Genomic DNA, 16,753 nt, shown 5'->3' with positions numbered 1-16,753 from the left:
CTTAAGGATAGACCATATATTGGGACATAAAACTAACCTTAGCAAATTTAAGAAGATTGAAATGATACCAAGCATATTGTCTGATCACAAGGCTTTGAAATTGGATACCAACTGCAAAAAGAAAGCAGGAAAAACCACAAATACATGGAGATCGAACAACATACTTTTAAAGAACAACTGGGTCAAAGAAGAAATTAAAGGAGAGATCAAAAGATACATAGAAACAAATGACAATGAAAATACATCCTACCAAAATTTTTGGGATGCAGCAAAAGCAGTTTTAAGAGGGAAATTTATATCATTACAGGCCAATCTCAAGAAACAAGAAAAATCCCAAATAAATAACCTTACGTTACACCTTAAAAAACTAGAAAAAGAAGAAAAAATGAAACCCAAGGTCAGCAGAAGAAAGGAAATGATAAAAATCAGAGCAGAACTAAATGAAGTAGAGAACAAAAAGACTATAGAAAAACTTAATGTGACAAAGAGCTGGTTCTTTGAAAAGATTAACAAAATTGGCAAACCCTTGGCTAGACTCACCAAGATAAAAGGAGAGAAGACACTAATAAACAAAATCAGAAATGAAAAAGGGGAAGTTATCACGGATGCCACAGAAATACAAAAGATCATCCAAGAATACTATGAAGGACTATATGCCACCAAATTCAATAACCTAGAAGAAACGGACAAGTTCTTAGAAACATATAGCCTTCCTAGGCTGAACCATGAAGAACTAGAAAATCTAAACAGACCGATCACCAGTAAAGAAATTGAATCAGTCAGCCAAAACCTTCCTAAAAGCAAAAGTCCAGATGGGTTCACTAATGAATTCTACCAAACCTTCAAAGAGGATCTAATACCAATCCTGCTCAAACTCTTCCAAAAAATTGAAGAAGAGATAGTACTCCCTAACTCATTTTATGAGTCCAACATTACCCTGATACCAAAACCTGGTAAGGACAACACAAAAAAAAGAACTACAGACCAATATCTCTGATGAATACTGATGCAAAAATCCTAAACAAAATTCTAGCAAATCGAATACAACAATGCATTAAAAAGATTATTCATCAAGACCAACTGGGGTTCATCCCAGGGGTACAAGAATGGTTCAACATATGCAAATCCAACAATGTGACACATCACATAAACAAAATAAAGGACAAAAATCATATGATTATATCAATTGATGCAGAAAAAGCATTTGACAAGATACAATATCCATTTATGATTAAAACACTTAATAAAATAGGTATAGAAGGAAAATACCTTAACAGAGTAAAGGCCATATATGACAAACCCTCAGCTAATCTCATAATTAACGGTGAAAAACTGAAGCCCTTTGCTCTATGTTCAGGAACACGACAGGGCTTTCCCCTATCACCTCTGCTTTTCAACATACTGTTGGAAGTCCTCGCCAGAGCAATCATGCAAGAGAAAGAAATAAAAAGCATCCACATTGGCAATGAAGAATTTAAATTGTCACTATTTGAAGATGACATGATGCTATATAGAGAAAACCCTAAAGACTCCACCAAAAAGCTATTAGAAACAATCAATGTTGCTGGCTACAAAATCAACGTACAAAAGTCCATTGCATTCCTATATACTAACAATGAAATCTCAGAAAAAGAAACAAACAAACAAAAAAAAACAATTCCTTTCTCAATTGCAGCAAAAAGAATAAAATACCTAGGAATAAACTTAACCAAGGATGTGAAAGACCTATATGCTGAAAACTACAAGACATTTTTGAAAGAAATTGAAGAAGACACAAAAAAATGGAAAGACATTCTGTGCTCAAGGATTGAAAGAAATCAACATAGTTAAAATGACCATATTACCCAAAGCAATATACAGATTTAATGCAATTCTCATCAAAATCCCAATGGCATTTTTTAAAGAAATAGAACAAAAAATCATCAGATTTGTTTGGAACCACAAAAGACCTTGAATAGCCAAAGCAATCTTAAGAAAAAAGAACAATGCACTCAGGGAGACATCACACTCCCTGACTTTAGCTTGTACTACAAGGCAACAATAATCCAAACAGCATGGTATTGGCAGAAAAACAGACACATAGACCAATGGAATAGAACTGAGAACTCAGAAATAAATCCACATATATATGGACAGATAATTTTTGACAAAGAAGCGAAAAACATACAATGGAGAAAAGACAGCCTCTTCAATAAATGGTGCTGGGAGAACTGGAAAGCCAAATGCAAAAGAATGAAACTGGACTGCTATCTGTCACCATGTACCGAAATTAATTCAAAATGGATCAAAGACTTAAGCATAAGACCTGAAACAATAAACTGCATAGAAGAAAACATAGGTACTAAACTTATGGATCTTGGGTTCAAAGAGTATTTTATGAATTTGACTCCAAAGGCAAGGGAAGTAAAAGCTAAAATAAACGAATGGGGCTATATCAAACTTAAACACTTCTGTACAGCAAAAGAAACCATTGACAAAATAAAGAGGCAACCAACTGAATGGGAGAAGGTTTTTGCAAACAGTGCCTCTGATAAGGGGCTAATATCCAAAATATACAAGGAACTCATGCAACTCAACAACAAAAAAACAAACAACCCAATTGAAAAATGGGCAGAGGACCTGAAGAGACAGTTCTGCAAGGAGGACATACAAATGGCAAGTAGACATATGAAAAAATGTTCAACATCACTAATCATCAGAGATAGGCAACTAAAAACCACAATGAGATATCACCTCACCCCAGTCAGAATGGCTATCATCAACAAGACAAATAGTAACAAGTGTTGGAGAGGCTGTGGAGATAAAGGAACCCTCATACACTGTTGGTGGGAATGCAGACTGGTGCAGCCATTATGGAAGGCAGTGTGGAGGTTCCTCAAAAAATTACTAATAGAATTACCGTATGACCCAGCAATCCCTCTCCTGGGTATCTACCCCAAAAAATCTGAAAACATTTATACATAAAGACACGTGTGCTCCAATGTTCATTGCAGCTTTGTTTACGGTGGCCAAGACATGGAAACAACCAAAATGTCCTTCGATAGATGAATGGATAAGGAAGTTGTGGTATATATACACAATGGAATACTATTCGGCGGTAAGAAAAGATAAAATAGGACCATTTGTGACAACATGGATGGATATTGAGATTATAATGTTAAGCGAAATAAGTCAGACAGAAAAAGCAGAGAACCATGATTTCACTGATATGTGGTATATAAACCAAAAACAACAAAAGAACAAGACAAGCAAATGAGAAACAAAAACTCAGACACAGACAATAGTTTAGTGGTTACCAGAGGGTAAGGGGGGTGGGGGGAGGTAGATGAGGGTAAGGGGGATCAAATATATGGTGATGGAAGGAGAACTGACTCTGGGTGGTGAACACACAATGGGATTTATAGATGATGTAATACAGAATTGCACACCTGAAATCTATGTAACTTGACTAACAATTGTCACCCCAATAAACTTTAATTAAATAAAAGAAAAAAAAAGCCAATGGAGCAGATAAGCCCACACAGGAACAGCAAGTTGAGTGAGGAGACAGTGAAAGACAAATCCTGGGGATCTGCACTAGTTCTAATGTGGGGAGAGTTAAAGTAGTCTGAAAAGAAATAGGAGAGTAAAACTATCAGAGAGCTAAGAGCTCTAGGAAAAAATGTTGCATGGTATCCAAGTTAGTCCTCGTTTCAAGAAAATGAAGGTGGCTAATAAAACCAAACATCATGAAGGAAAAATGTCCTGTAGCATGAAAGGCCTTTGGTGACCATGGCCAGAGAAGTTTTCAGTGAAGTGAAGAGCCTGAACGTTAATAAGTGCAGATTGAGAAGGGGTCCACAAGGCTGCAGCCATTCATTGAGAGTTCTTTCATATTTCTTGTGCTGTTATCTTTTGAATATATTCCTTTTTATATTGTCAAAAACACACGTCTTTCAACACTTTTCGGCATCCTTCTCTGCTTGGAGAGGCTCCTCATATTTTTACAATAGCTTGCCTCTTCTTCCTTAGCTCTTGCTTAACTTTCTACATATTTGTTTATATCCGTCTTACGCAATATGAACAAAGATAAATGCACAAAAATGTTCCAAACAACATTACTGAAATAATGAAATTTGGAGAACATCCAAAGCATTCTAAATAGACGGAGAATTAAATGAATTATAGTGTACTATAAAGTATGCAACTATTAAAAACGAATGCGTTAGAGATGTATGTACTAATACAAAAGGAATATAATATGTTGATAAAAATTTAAAAAGCAAATTTGAGAATAGTGTCATATGACACTATTTTTTAAATATGAATATGTATCTACCTATACATTCATCCATCTACTATGTATTCATGCTTTAATATGTAACCAGGTGCAAAAAGACACAACGCAAATTGCTAACAACTTATTAGTTGAATGTTTACAAGTACCATTTCTATATTTTATATATATATATATATATATATATATTTTACAAAGTGTTTATGTATAGTTTATAAGTTTAAGTATTATGCTTATTTACTCATTAATATACTCTATCAAATTAAGATGGCTGTCTTCCATTCCTAGCTTACTAAGATTTATCAAGTGGGTATTGAATTTTTATCCACATATTTTGTTGGCTACTAATTGCACTCCTCAATATTATTCTACAGAAATATGAGCACTAGGACGTATGCATAAAAATATTTACTACATTATCTGTAATAGTCAAAATTAAGAAAATACCTAAATAGTCACCAGTGGAAAGAACCTTCAATTATGGCATATGGACATGATGAACTATGCAGCTGTTAAAAAGGAGACTTTTCTGCATTAATGGCTACAGTTTTGTTCTGTTATTAACCTGTTACATCCTTCAGCTACATCCTTTCACTAATATTTTATTTTATATCTTTGTACCTTATTCATAAGTAAAATTAGTCCATATAGTTTTTTGCAGCAGTTATCATCATTCATTACTAGACTTGGCTATTAGAATTAATCTAATCTCATTGAAAGAGTAAGCACCCATTTGTCATTTTCCCATGTTTTTGTATCTCATTACACTATATAAGACTTATCTTTTCGTTTAAAATTATGAGAGAACTGCTTGAAAAACCATATGGTCCTGGGTGGTTTTGATCTCTTTTAATTGCCTTTTCAATTTGCCCTGCAATAATGGGGAAAGAAGAGAGAACACTGGAGAAAGTTGAATTAAGTTTTGCTTTTGGAGGAAACTTCATTTAACTAAAAGCCTTGAGGTGAAAGGGACATTCTGTGATCAAGCTAAAACTGTGGGTGACCTTGCTTTCAGAGAGGACAATGGACTAGATGGACAAAGGAACGATGGCAGGGGGAGCCTCGGAATAAATGGAGAAGTAGTGTCCTGGTGACTAGAGGAATCTTCAATTTGGGCAATGCCTGGGGTCTCTGGGTAAAAGAAGGCTTGGGTGGAATTGACTGGTCTCAGGGCTCCCAAATTTGAGACAAAATTACTTAGCTTTGGTATCAGAATTACTTGAGGCAGTGTCTATGAGCTGACTGTCTTATTTAAATGGTGAAAAAAGTAGAGCTTTAGGACAAAACCTTCTGGTTTGGAAGAATAAGTGACTGGGCCTCAAACATACCCAATTCTAGGGGCCTGTCATATGGCCCAGTCTTTCCAGAAGCCATCTCTACCTACAGTGGTGATCTGTCCCTTCTCTTAAAACTAATGGGTCAGAGTGACACATAGTTATTCAATGATTAACAAATATTTTGAAATAATGTTAGAGTTTGGGAAAATTTGCCAAGATAGTTAAGAAAGTGCATACATACAACTCCGAGTTTCCCCTAATGTTAATGTTTTGTAATTGTTGGTTCAAAATTATAATTAAAGTACAGACTATATTCAGATTTCACCACTTGTTCCATTAACGTTCTTTTTTTCTTCCAGGATCACATATAGGTTGACAGGTTGCATTTAGTCATAGTGTCTCCTTAGTCTCCTCTGTGAATTTCTCAGTCTTTCTTGCTTTTTACAATCTTAAGAGTTTTAAAGAGTACTGGGCAGATATTTAGTAGAATGTCCTTTAATTTGGATTTGTCTGGTGCTTTCTCGTGATTAGAGCGAAAGCATGGGAAAATGACCACAGAGGTAAGGTGCCTTTCTGCTGTGGACTGAATGTTGTGTTCCTTCTCCCCACAAAATTCATGCGTTGAAGCCCAAATCACTAATGTGATCGTATTTGGAGGTGGAGCCTTTGGGAGATAATTGCGGTAGGCCATGAGGATAGAGCCCTCACGAATGGGGTTAGTGTCCTTGTAAGAAAAGACAGGAAATACGAAGGATTTTCAGGTCAGTGCAACTACTGTGTATGATACTACAAAGGTAAATACACACCATTATACATTTGTGCAAATCCATCGAATGCGCAATACCAAGAATGAACTTTATTGTACATTATGGACTCTGGGTGGTCAATATAGGTTCAATTGTTAACAAATGTACCACTCTGGTGAGGGATGTTGATAATGCGGGTGACTATGTATTGGGGTAGGGAGTATAGCATAGAGGAAATCTCTGTACCTTTTTCTCAACTTTGCTCTAAACCTAAAACTACTCTAAAAAAATAAAATCTTAAAAAAAAAAGAGAGAGACATGAGAAAGATAATCTCTCTCTGTCTGCCATGTGAGGATACATGAAAACCACTCTCTGCAAAACATAAAGAGGATTCTCAACCGATACCAAATCTCTAACACCTTAATCTTGGACTTTCTAGCCTCCAGATCTATGAGAAATAAATGTCTGTTGCTTAAGCCACCCAGTCTATGGAAATTTGTTATAGCAGCTTGAGCTAAGACAACTTCTCATCATAAGATACCAGGAGTACATGATATCAACATGACTTATCACTGATGATATAAAACTTGATCTCTTGGTTAAGATAGAGCTTTCCAGGCTTTACCACTGTAAATTCACTATTTTTCCCTTTCCATACTCTATTCTTTGGAAGCTAGTCACGAGGTCCAGCCCACACTTAAGGGGAGCAGAATTAAACTTCACCTCCTGGAGGGAGGTTATTTACATATATTATTTGGAATTCTACAGGGAAGATTTGTCTCCCTCCCATTTATTTATTCAGTCATGTATTTATATGAATATGGTCCCATGCACACTTTGGTCTGTGGGTTATAATCAAATACTGTCATTTTTTATTATGCTGTTCAAGGTTAAAGTTCTTTTAATCTGTCCCATGGGTTACTTGTCCATCCCCCTTCCTCAACCTCCAGATAGCCCTAAGTCTCCCACTCTCAGATTGTAAACTCCTGAATCTAGACAATGTTTTCCAGAACTCCTTTGTTTCCCACATCATATTCAGCATACATCACGGAATAGAGTACATGTTTATCAATTACAATACCTGTTGATAGATAATAAGTAGAGAGAGACATGGAGACAAATGTGTCTTCCTACCACAAGGTAAATCTATATGAAAATGATTTTAGCCAGGTAATTTCCTGCTGTAATCTTACAGATCTCGGGGGTGGGAGTGCGGGGTGGGAATGCTGTTAGAGAAATTGAAGGTAATAAAGCACACTTAAGGAAAAATGAAGGCATCTTCAGGACATTCTTCCCTGGTAAAAAGCTGGGAATCAAAGTTTATTTCCCACTTAACATAAGCCTTGACTTTTCTCTTTCTACAATGTCACATCTGTGTTAAGCATTCTGGCCTTTCCTCTAAATCTGACTATTTACAAAGAAGAGCCACCGATTTTAGAAAATCAAAACCCTAAAGACTAATTTTAAAATAACTCAAGTTTATTAAAAAAAAAAAATCAACTAACGTTTAGCCAACATAAAAAGGAAACACTACAAGTTTTAATTACCCTAATTTACCAAAACCCAACTGTTATTATTGCAATAATCAATTCCAAAGCTGCACATACTAATGAGATAAACACCCTACTCTGATACTTGAAAGCTCTTGACCCTAATGTACTAGAGATGTGTGATTCTCTAATTAGGATTCACACCATCATGTGCTATTACATTTATCAGCCGAGGACTGCGTTTGTAAATTCCTTCCAGTGAGCAAAATGCCAAGTGTTCAAAGGCCAAGTCTAAACAGACAAAATGAAGCAGAATATCAAGTAATTATATAACAAATTCAGACAGTGTAGACAATAATTACTGAGGCCAAAGCCTTCATCTCCCAGGCTCTAAAATAACCAAGTAACCTAAGTATGAAGCCAGAGCTCCACACAGAAATAACAACGAATTAAATGTATTTATTAAGGTACAGTTTAACAAGCTTGATTGCTATTTGTTCCAATTAAGAAAACAAAAGCTAACTATGTAGAGACTACTATGCTTGAATTCATAAAATAAATTGATAGCAAGAAGGACATTTCAAAGCCTTAACTGGGTTTGCAATATAGTTGAGAGAATGTTGGAGGGAGGGGGAAGCTCATCAGTAAAGGAAGTCTACTTTTCTTCTTGTTTTATATTTGAAGTCATCAGATTTGACAAGCTGTTAGCCCAAGAAGTGCTTCATTTTCTAATATGTCTTGAAATCGGCTGTCTGCTCTTTTCACACAGGGTCAAAGCCAGGGTGTGCATGTTGTACACTGACAGCTTCTATAAATACGATTCTCTCTTTGCTTACTTCAGGAAACACACCACCTGATCCCCAATTAACACAATGATTTACGTAAACTGCGAGCCCGTTTCTTTGTTTCACTGTCATCCAGCTGCAGTGTTCCCAGGCAGGGCGACATTTAAAGCAACATCTGACAAGTATATCTATTGGAAATAAAGAACACACACACTGTTCTCTTCTACAAGTCTGCAGGTATTCCACACAAAGAGAAAGAAAAGAGACTCCAACTTCTTACAATTCCAGCACTAGCACTTCTGGCTCCTCACTCTGCAGCTATTTCAAAGCACAGTTTCATCCAGCAACTGGGGGACATCAGAGCAGAGACCTGGGTCGTGGTGGGGAAGCATTGCCTCTTTACCTCAGGGATAAAAGGGGTCCTCTTTCCTGCTGTTTGAAATTCTAGTTTGTCACAGTGAGACATAGAAATAAAATTATTTGTGTGGGGAAGCCGGTAGTGGTGGCGCCACATCAGGAGTGCCTGGCAGTGAGCCAATTACCCAGCATGCCTGCATCCCTGGAACAGCAGGCCAGGGGGGTATCAGGTCTCTGCTGGGACCACACCCTCTGCCCCATGTCTATCATTTCCGGAGACATCTACTTCAAAGGGTTCTCTAGAAAGATAAAGGGAAACCCTGATTATGGCTGCTTATGAATACTGAAGGTGGCATGTTTTCCTCTGAAAATGGCTCGATCAAAATATGTTAGTTTTCTAAATATGTATTTGTTTCATTATCAGTTAGTGCGTGTTAGAGAAGGCCGGTTAAGATGTATTCTGTCCACGTTTTTCTAGTGTTAAACAAAACTGAAAAAGAGCAATTGGAGGAACAGACACTATATTCCTTTTCATGTTTCCAATTATTATAGACCAGTATTTACCTTGGTACTTCACTGTATCTGTTTATTATTACTATACATGTATCATGCATATGTAGTTATCTGGCAATATTTGAGATTGTAATTTAAATGGAAATAAAATTTTTGTTTGGCATGAGACATATATTAAGTACAAACTTTGAAATGTCCATCACCTTATAGTAGTTCTAAACCTGAAATTCTGAAGATATTAGAATGACTATCTTGAAACAGATTAGGTTTTTGTATTTGCCTAAGAAACAGTAGAAAGAAATTTAGTGCTTTAATTTCACTAAAAGGAACTTTTTTAAAAAATTTAAGAGATGGCCAATAGTATTACTCTGGAATTTTACAACTAGAGAAGCATACTAAAAGGTTCAATGATACGAGATCAGAGAGGGAAGACAGCATCCATTTAATGCTAAGAGATGATTTAACTATAGGGAACCTAAGAAAACATAAAAATATACTTATTTAATATCTTTGGATATGAAAACAAAAACAAAAACCATGATTATAATTAAATCCAGTGGCCAGGGGGACATCATGCCATAGCAGCAATTGCCGGGAAGGAAACATAAATGAGTGAACTTGTGACCGGCGGGGAAGATCAAGTCCGTGAAGGGCTCCAGCCAATTGTGGCATGAGAGAATAGCAGGCCAGCTTTGCTGTCACTATTAATTTTCCAAAAGAAACTTAAAATTTAGATTTTTATGAAAGTTCTCATTTTTAAAACATTGGAAATTATTTTTTTTTCCCTGCAAATTTTTCTTGGCCAAGTGAAACAAGGTTGGGTTACGCATTCAGAAAGTCAGTTGATCGTTCAGGTTTAGGACTCTACAGGAGCAAAGGACAGGTAATGCTGGGTAGGCAATCAATCAAACTGGAAATGTCACTCACGGAATACATCGAAATGGCCAGTACACAAAGGGTACCAATGCAATTTTCAAGGATACTGCTGTGTCCTGAATGTTTGTGTCCTCTCAAAATGTATTTGTTAAAGCCCTAAGCCCCAGGGTAATGGTATTTGGAGGTGGAGACTTTGGGAGATAAGTGGGTTTGATGAGGTCATGAGGGCAGAGCCCCCATGATGGGATTTGTGTCAGAAGAAGAGATGGGAGCGCTTTCTCTCTTTGCCATGTGAGGATATAGCAAGAAGAGACCCCACATCAAGGGCCTGACCATGTCAGCACCTCGGCCAGACTTCCAGTCTCCAGAACTGTGGAAAGTCAATGTTTGTTCTTTGAGTCTTCCAGTCTATGGTATCTCTGCTATAGCAGCCCAAACTGACTAAGAGGCTTAACTTAAAATTACTGAATAATTCCGGATAAATCTCAATATCTTTATTGCAATAATGAATTTTCTATTTCACATTAATGTAGATGGTGATGATTATGACGACGACGATGATGATGATATAATGTTATGTTTTTAGACTTTTGTTTTCCCTGGGAAGGATTAGTGAAGTCATTTACTGTATTCGGCCAGGACTGCCCAAATTTGATGATACACAGGGCCTAATAGGAACTTGGATTATAAAGTCAGTCAGCACACAAATGTCATGGACTCCAGGCTGAATCGAACAGGGTTCTTTCTTGCTCTATGCTCCCAAAAAGATTCCTTGCTAGAGAGGAAGAGGCAAGACTAGGATCCAGGGGACAGACCCAAGAATAGGAAATCAGGCAGCTCATCGGTGTTTCAAGCAAGAAAAACGTACACCACACAGATAGAGAAATCATTCATGGGAAAAAGATACAACATGAAAGGAGGACGCTCTGGAGGGAGTCTTCAAACCACTTGTACACTATAGCATCCCTTACACAGGTACCCTTGGTCAGCCTCATGGAGGAGACAGATCTCAAAGGTATGCAGTGGGATCAGACAAGTTAGACTTGGGAAAGACCCAGAAACTCCATGGAAGGAAAACTGTGCACCGGGAAATTATTAAATACCCATATAAAACATGGAAAAACTTGGAAGCTGCTCTATATTTGATACAATATAAAGGATTTTTACTTTTAAAATATTTGGGCACAGTTTCAGGTAGATTTAAGTTACAGCTCCTTGGTGCTCAGAGGTGCTGCTTATACCTGCACTCTAATCTCTTGTAATTTAATGATACTTTAAAGATATAAAGGAAAAACATTTTTGGCAAACGGATGAGGGTGGAACCAGGAGTAAAAAAAATTCATCCTTGAATGACAATGAGGAAAAGCAATAACAACACTCCTAAAAAGACTAAGATGAAGACTCCTCCAAGACCCATACCATTCAGTATATTTTCTTTTTTGTTGTTGTTGTTGTCTAAAATGAAAATATTTACTTTAAAATTTGCTTAAGTAACATGACTTTTGCGTATTTTTTTTTTTTTAGTTTCAGGTGTACAAAACAATGTAGTAGTTAGACAATTACTATTTATACTCCTCACAAAGTGATAACCCCTCTCCCCCAATCTACTACCGCTCTGACATCGCATACAGCCATTACATTTCCACTGTCTCTATTCTTTATGCTGCACTACACTTGTGACTATATATATATATATATATATATATATATGTATATATAATTATAGTTGACATTCATTATTATTCATCTTCAGCTTCAGGTGTACAGTGCAGTGATCAGACATCTGCACCATCCCTGAAGTGGTCTCCCTAATAAGACAGGTGTCCATCAGATACCCTACAAAATCTTTACAACATTATTAATCATATTCCCCAAACTGACATTATCCCTATGGCAATCTTGTGGTTACCGATTGTGCTTTTTAAGAATTTACAGTGGGGTAAAGACAGTCTGTTCAATAAATGGTGCTGGGAAACCTGGACAGACACATGCAAAAAAATGAAGCTGGACCACCTCCTTACACCATATATACAAGAATAAATTCAAAATGGATTAAAGACTTAAATGTAAGCTCTGAAACCATAAAACTCTTTTTAAAAATATATTGGAAGAAAGTTTACAGACATTACCCGGAGTAATATTTTTACTGATATAGCCCCTCGGGCAAGGGAAGTAAGAGAACAAATAAATATATGGGATTATGTCAAACTGAAAAGTTTTTTTCACAGCAAAGGAAACCATCAATAAAACAAAAAGGGATCCTACTGAATGGGAGAAGATATTTGTCAATGATATATCCGATAAGGGGTTAATATCCAAAATTTATTAAAAAACTCATTCAACTCAACACCAAAAAAACAAATAACCCAATTAAAAAATGGGCAGAGGACATGAAGAGACATTTTTCTAAAGAGGACATAAAGATGGCAAACAGCCATATGAAAAAAAATGTTCTACCTCACCAATCATTAGAGAAATGCAAATAAAAACCACAATGAGATACCACCTCACTCCAGTCAGAATGACCATCATCAATAAATCAACAAACATGTGCTGGCGAGTATGTGGAGAAAAGGGATCCCTCATGCACTGCCAGTGGCATTGCAGATTGGTGCATCCATTATGGAAATCAGTATGGAGGTTTCTCAAAAAACTGGAAATGAAACTACTTTATGACCCAGCAATTCTACTCCTAGGTATCTATCCAGGGAAATCCAAAACACTAATTCGAAAAAATTAGTGTTTATTGCAGCACTATTCTCAATAGCCAAGACATGGAAACAACCAAAATGCCCATCGATAGATGACTGGATTAAGAAACTGTGGTACATTTATACAATGGAGTATTACGCAGCCATAAAGAAGAATGAAATCTTACCATTTGCAATGATATGGATGGACCTAGAGAACATTATGCTAAGTGAAATAAGTCAGACGGAGAAAGACAAATACCATATGATCTCACTTATACGTGGAATCTAAAGAATAGAATAAATGAACAAATTAATCAAAAACAATCTCAGAAATATAGAGGGAAAAGTGAGGGTTGCTAGATGGGAGGGGGGTGGGAATGAGCGAGAAGATGAGATTAGAAAGCACAGTCAGTATTTTTCTTGAAGAGGCCATTTACACAGGTCTGAATCAAAGTGAATGGTATGTATGATATTCTCATAGCGTCATCATAATCTCAGCATGGTATTATAAATCAGTGAAGCAACACACTCATAGAAACAGTGTGAAACCAAAGTATAAAATGGTGTACTACCAAATCGGTTGTTGCACAGTAGTCATGGGGATATAGGGCATAGCATAAGGAATATAGTCAATAATATTGTAATAACTATGTATGGTGTCAGATGAGTACTAGATTTATTGGGGTGATAGACAGAAAGTGGTTAGGGGAAGGATGAAAAGTTTGAAGGGATTAAGAAATACAAATTGCTAGTTACAAAATAGCCATGGGGATGTAAAGTAAAGCATAGGGAATATAATCAATGATATGGTAATAACTGTATAGTGCCATGTGGGTACTAGGCTAGTCAGGGGGATCACTTCTTAAATTATGCAAATATCTAACCACTATGCTGTACACCTGAAATTAATATAAAATAACATTGAATGTCAACTGTAATTGAAAATTTTTAAAATGGTGGGAAATGTGAAGGAGAATAAGAGATTCAAATTTCCAGGTATAAAGCAAATAAGTCATGGGGATGTAATGTACAGCACAGGGAATATAGTCAATAATATTGTGATAGCATAGTACGGTGTCAGATGGTTGCTGGACTTATCGTGGTGAAGTATATATACGTACTTCTTTAGGTATAAAAATGTTGAATACCTATGGTGTACACCTGAAATGAACATAATATTGTATGTTAACTATATTTTAATAAAAATCTTAAAAATAAATAAACTGAAAAAAATAAAGCTGTGTACTGCATGTGACATGGGCACTATTGCGTTAGAATTGAAGTTGACTTTTAAGGGCTCTCTAGGGGGTTGTGAAATCCATTTTTTGCTCCCTGTAAGCGCTGATTAGACCTCTTGCAACTTCTATTCCATACCCTTTTTTGTTCTGTGCTTCACACTCACATCTGTCTTGGCAGGATGTTCTTTCACTTAAGTCCAACCTTTTCCATGACATGAAACTCCAGGCAAACTTTCATATCAGTGACTTCTACTCAGGTATAAAAGCTCTTTAAAGTTTACTAAAAATTGTAGAATGCATGCCCATGTGAAATATTTTATCCATTATCATTTCACTTCAAAATGACTGATTTAGAAACAGAATTATCCTTATACCTTTTAGTGCTACTCTAAATATGGGCATATCTATAATCTCCTTTGAAGGCAATTATAGCTTTTTCTAACCTGAAACTTTTAGCATTGTTATCCTGTCTGCTTTTCAACTTAACTGCCCTAGAATACACTTGCTTTGTATTATGTGTGTTGACTTTTAGTTACTTAATTCCTACTACATTTTAAGATATTATTTGCTTTTTGTACCGTCATTCAAATGTTGCATTTTCTTCAGGTGTAAGGTAAGATATTAATTTATTCCAGTCACATAGTATCTCCTTGGAAGTAGATAGGGGTTAAGTTGGTAAGTAAAAATTGTTTTCAAATAAACACTTGTAGGACTATTATGGGTTGAATTGTGCTACCCCCACCCAAATTCACATGTTCAAGTCCTAACCCACAGTGCCTCAAAATGTGACCTTACTTGAAGACAGGATCTTTACAGATATGGTCAAATTAAAATGAGATCATTAGGATGGGCTCTAACCCAATATGATTGGTGTCCTCATAAAAGGGGGAAATTTGGACAAAGAGATACACGTAGATAGTGACTACAATGTGAAAAGACATAATGAGAAGACAGACATCTACAAGTTAAGGAGAATGGCTAGAACAAATCCTTCCCTCACATCCTCAGAAGGAAACAACCCTGTTGACACCTGGATTTTGGACTTCTAGACTCCAGAACTGTGATACAATCAATCTGTTATGTAAGCCACCCAGTCTGTGGCACTGCCTTACAACAGTGCTAGAAAACTAATATAAGAATAGACATCGATGGTGTATAAGAAATGAGTACCAAATAAAATAGTAGCTCTCAACCAGAGGTGCTTTTTCTTTTCAGGCATTTGGTAATATGTGGAAATGTTTTGGACTGCCACAACTTAGGGGGAGGGTGCTACTGGAATTTAGTGGATTGAGGCCAAAGATGCTGCTAAATACCTAACAATGTGCAGGACAGTCCCCCAAACAGAGAATTATCTGGACTAAGACGTCAAAGAGTGCTGAAGGTGAGAAACTCTGGAATAAAATGTCAGAAGACCAGGCCTGTGTTTATCACTTCCCATGTCTTGGTTAAGTCAGATACTTCCATAATTATGAGTTTTGGAAACACCTATCAAATGGAAACACCTCACAATACAGAGATGAAAGGAATAAATTAAATAATGTACATGGTAGTATACACTGAAGAAGGAAAGCATAAGCTAACGTTTGAAGGCATGACTCCTTTCACTGAGAACCACTGTTGTTAGGTGACAGAGGAGGGAGGATGGGAAAGGAAAGGGTTAAGGACAGAGGAAGGGAAAAGGACAGTCATGTTACCCCATCGAAAAGCCAAATCATGGAGGAAAGGTGTTCATGACAAAACAACTTCACTTATGTGTTGGGTTTCATGTAATGTTGCCTCCTCTAGGAAGACACCTCCTCTAGGAAGACATGGCTATGCAGTGGGTAGAGCTCAAGCGAAGTAAAATATAGTCCTTCCATTGTGGACATTATGCTTTCCAGGCCTAAGCTGCATGAGCTGGACTTCAGTCTCACATGCCCCCCTTGATGAGGGACTTTCGTGTAGAAATTTCCACATTGCACAACTGTATATAGTAGCCTGACTAGTGCTGTGGGTATGTATGTTGCTGTTTTCAGATTAATCTGTGGAGTCAGTCACAGGACCGCATTCCGCCGTAGAAGATGCATCTACCTGGGGCTCTTGAAAGGGTAGAGAGAATAGCTGCAACTGCAGCCCAGAAAGGGCTGAGAGAGCCAGAGAGCTGCCTAAGGAGAATGAAACACAGGACCATAGGAATGCCAACCAAGAACATATCCTAAGTCATAGGGTAGAGAGGACACAGGCCAAAAGATTGGGATTTAGAGGCTGAGAACCTCGTAGAAGTATTAAGTCACAGGAGAGCCCTATTTCTGATATTCCCAGCAGTACTAGGAAAGGGACATGTCCTAGACACTGTCACAGAATGCTGAGCTTCCTATCTGAGCAGCTCATTAATTTCATTCAACTGATTACTAAGTGTGATAGCTAATTTTATGCCAACTTAGCTGGGCCACAGTGCCCAGATAGTTGGTCAAACACTAGATGTTTCTATGAAGGTGTTTTGGAGGGATATGATTAACATT

Source organism: Rhinolophus ferrumequinum, chromosome 4 (genome assembly GCF_004115265.2).
Source record: "Rhinolophus ferrumequinum isolate MPI-CBG mRhiFer1 chromosome 4, mRhiFer1_v1.p, whole genome shotgun sequence".
NCBI classification, from domain to species: domain Eukaryota; kingdom Metazoa; phylum Chordata; class Mammalia; order Chiroptera; family Rhinolophidae; genus Rhinolophus; species Rhinolophus ferrumequinum.
Note: the sequence above shows the minus strand (reverse complement) of the source record.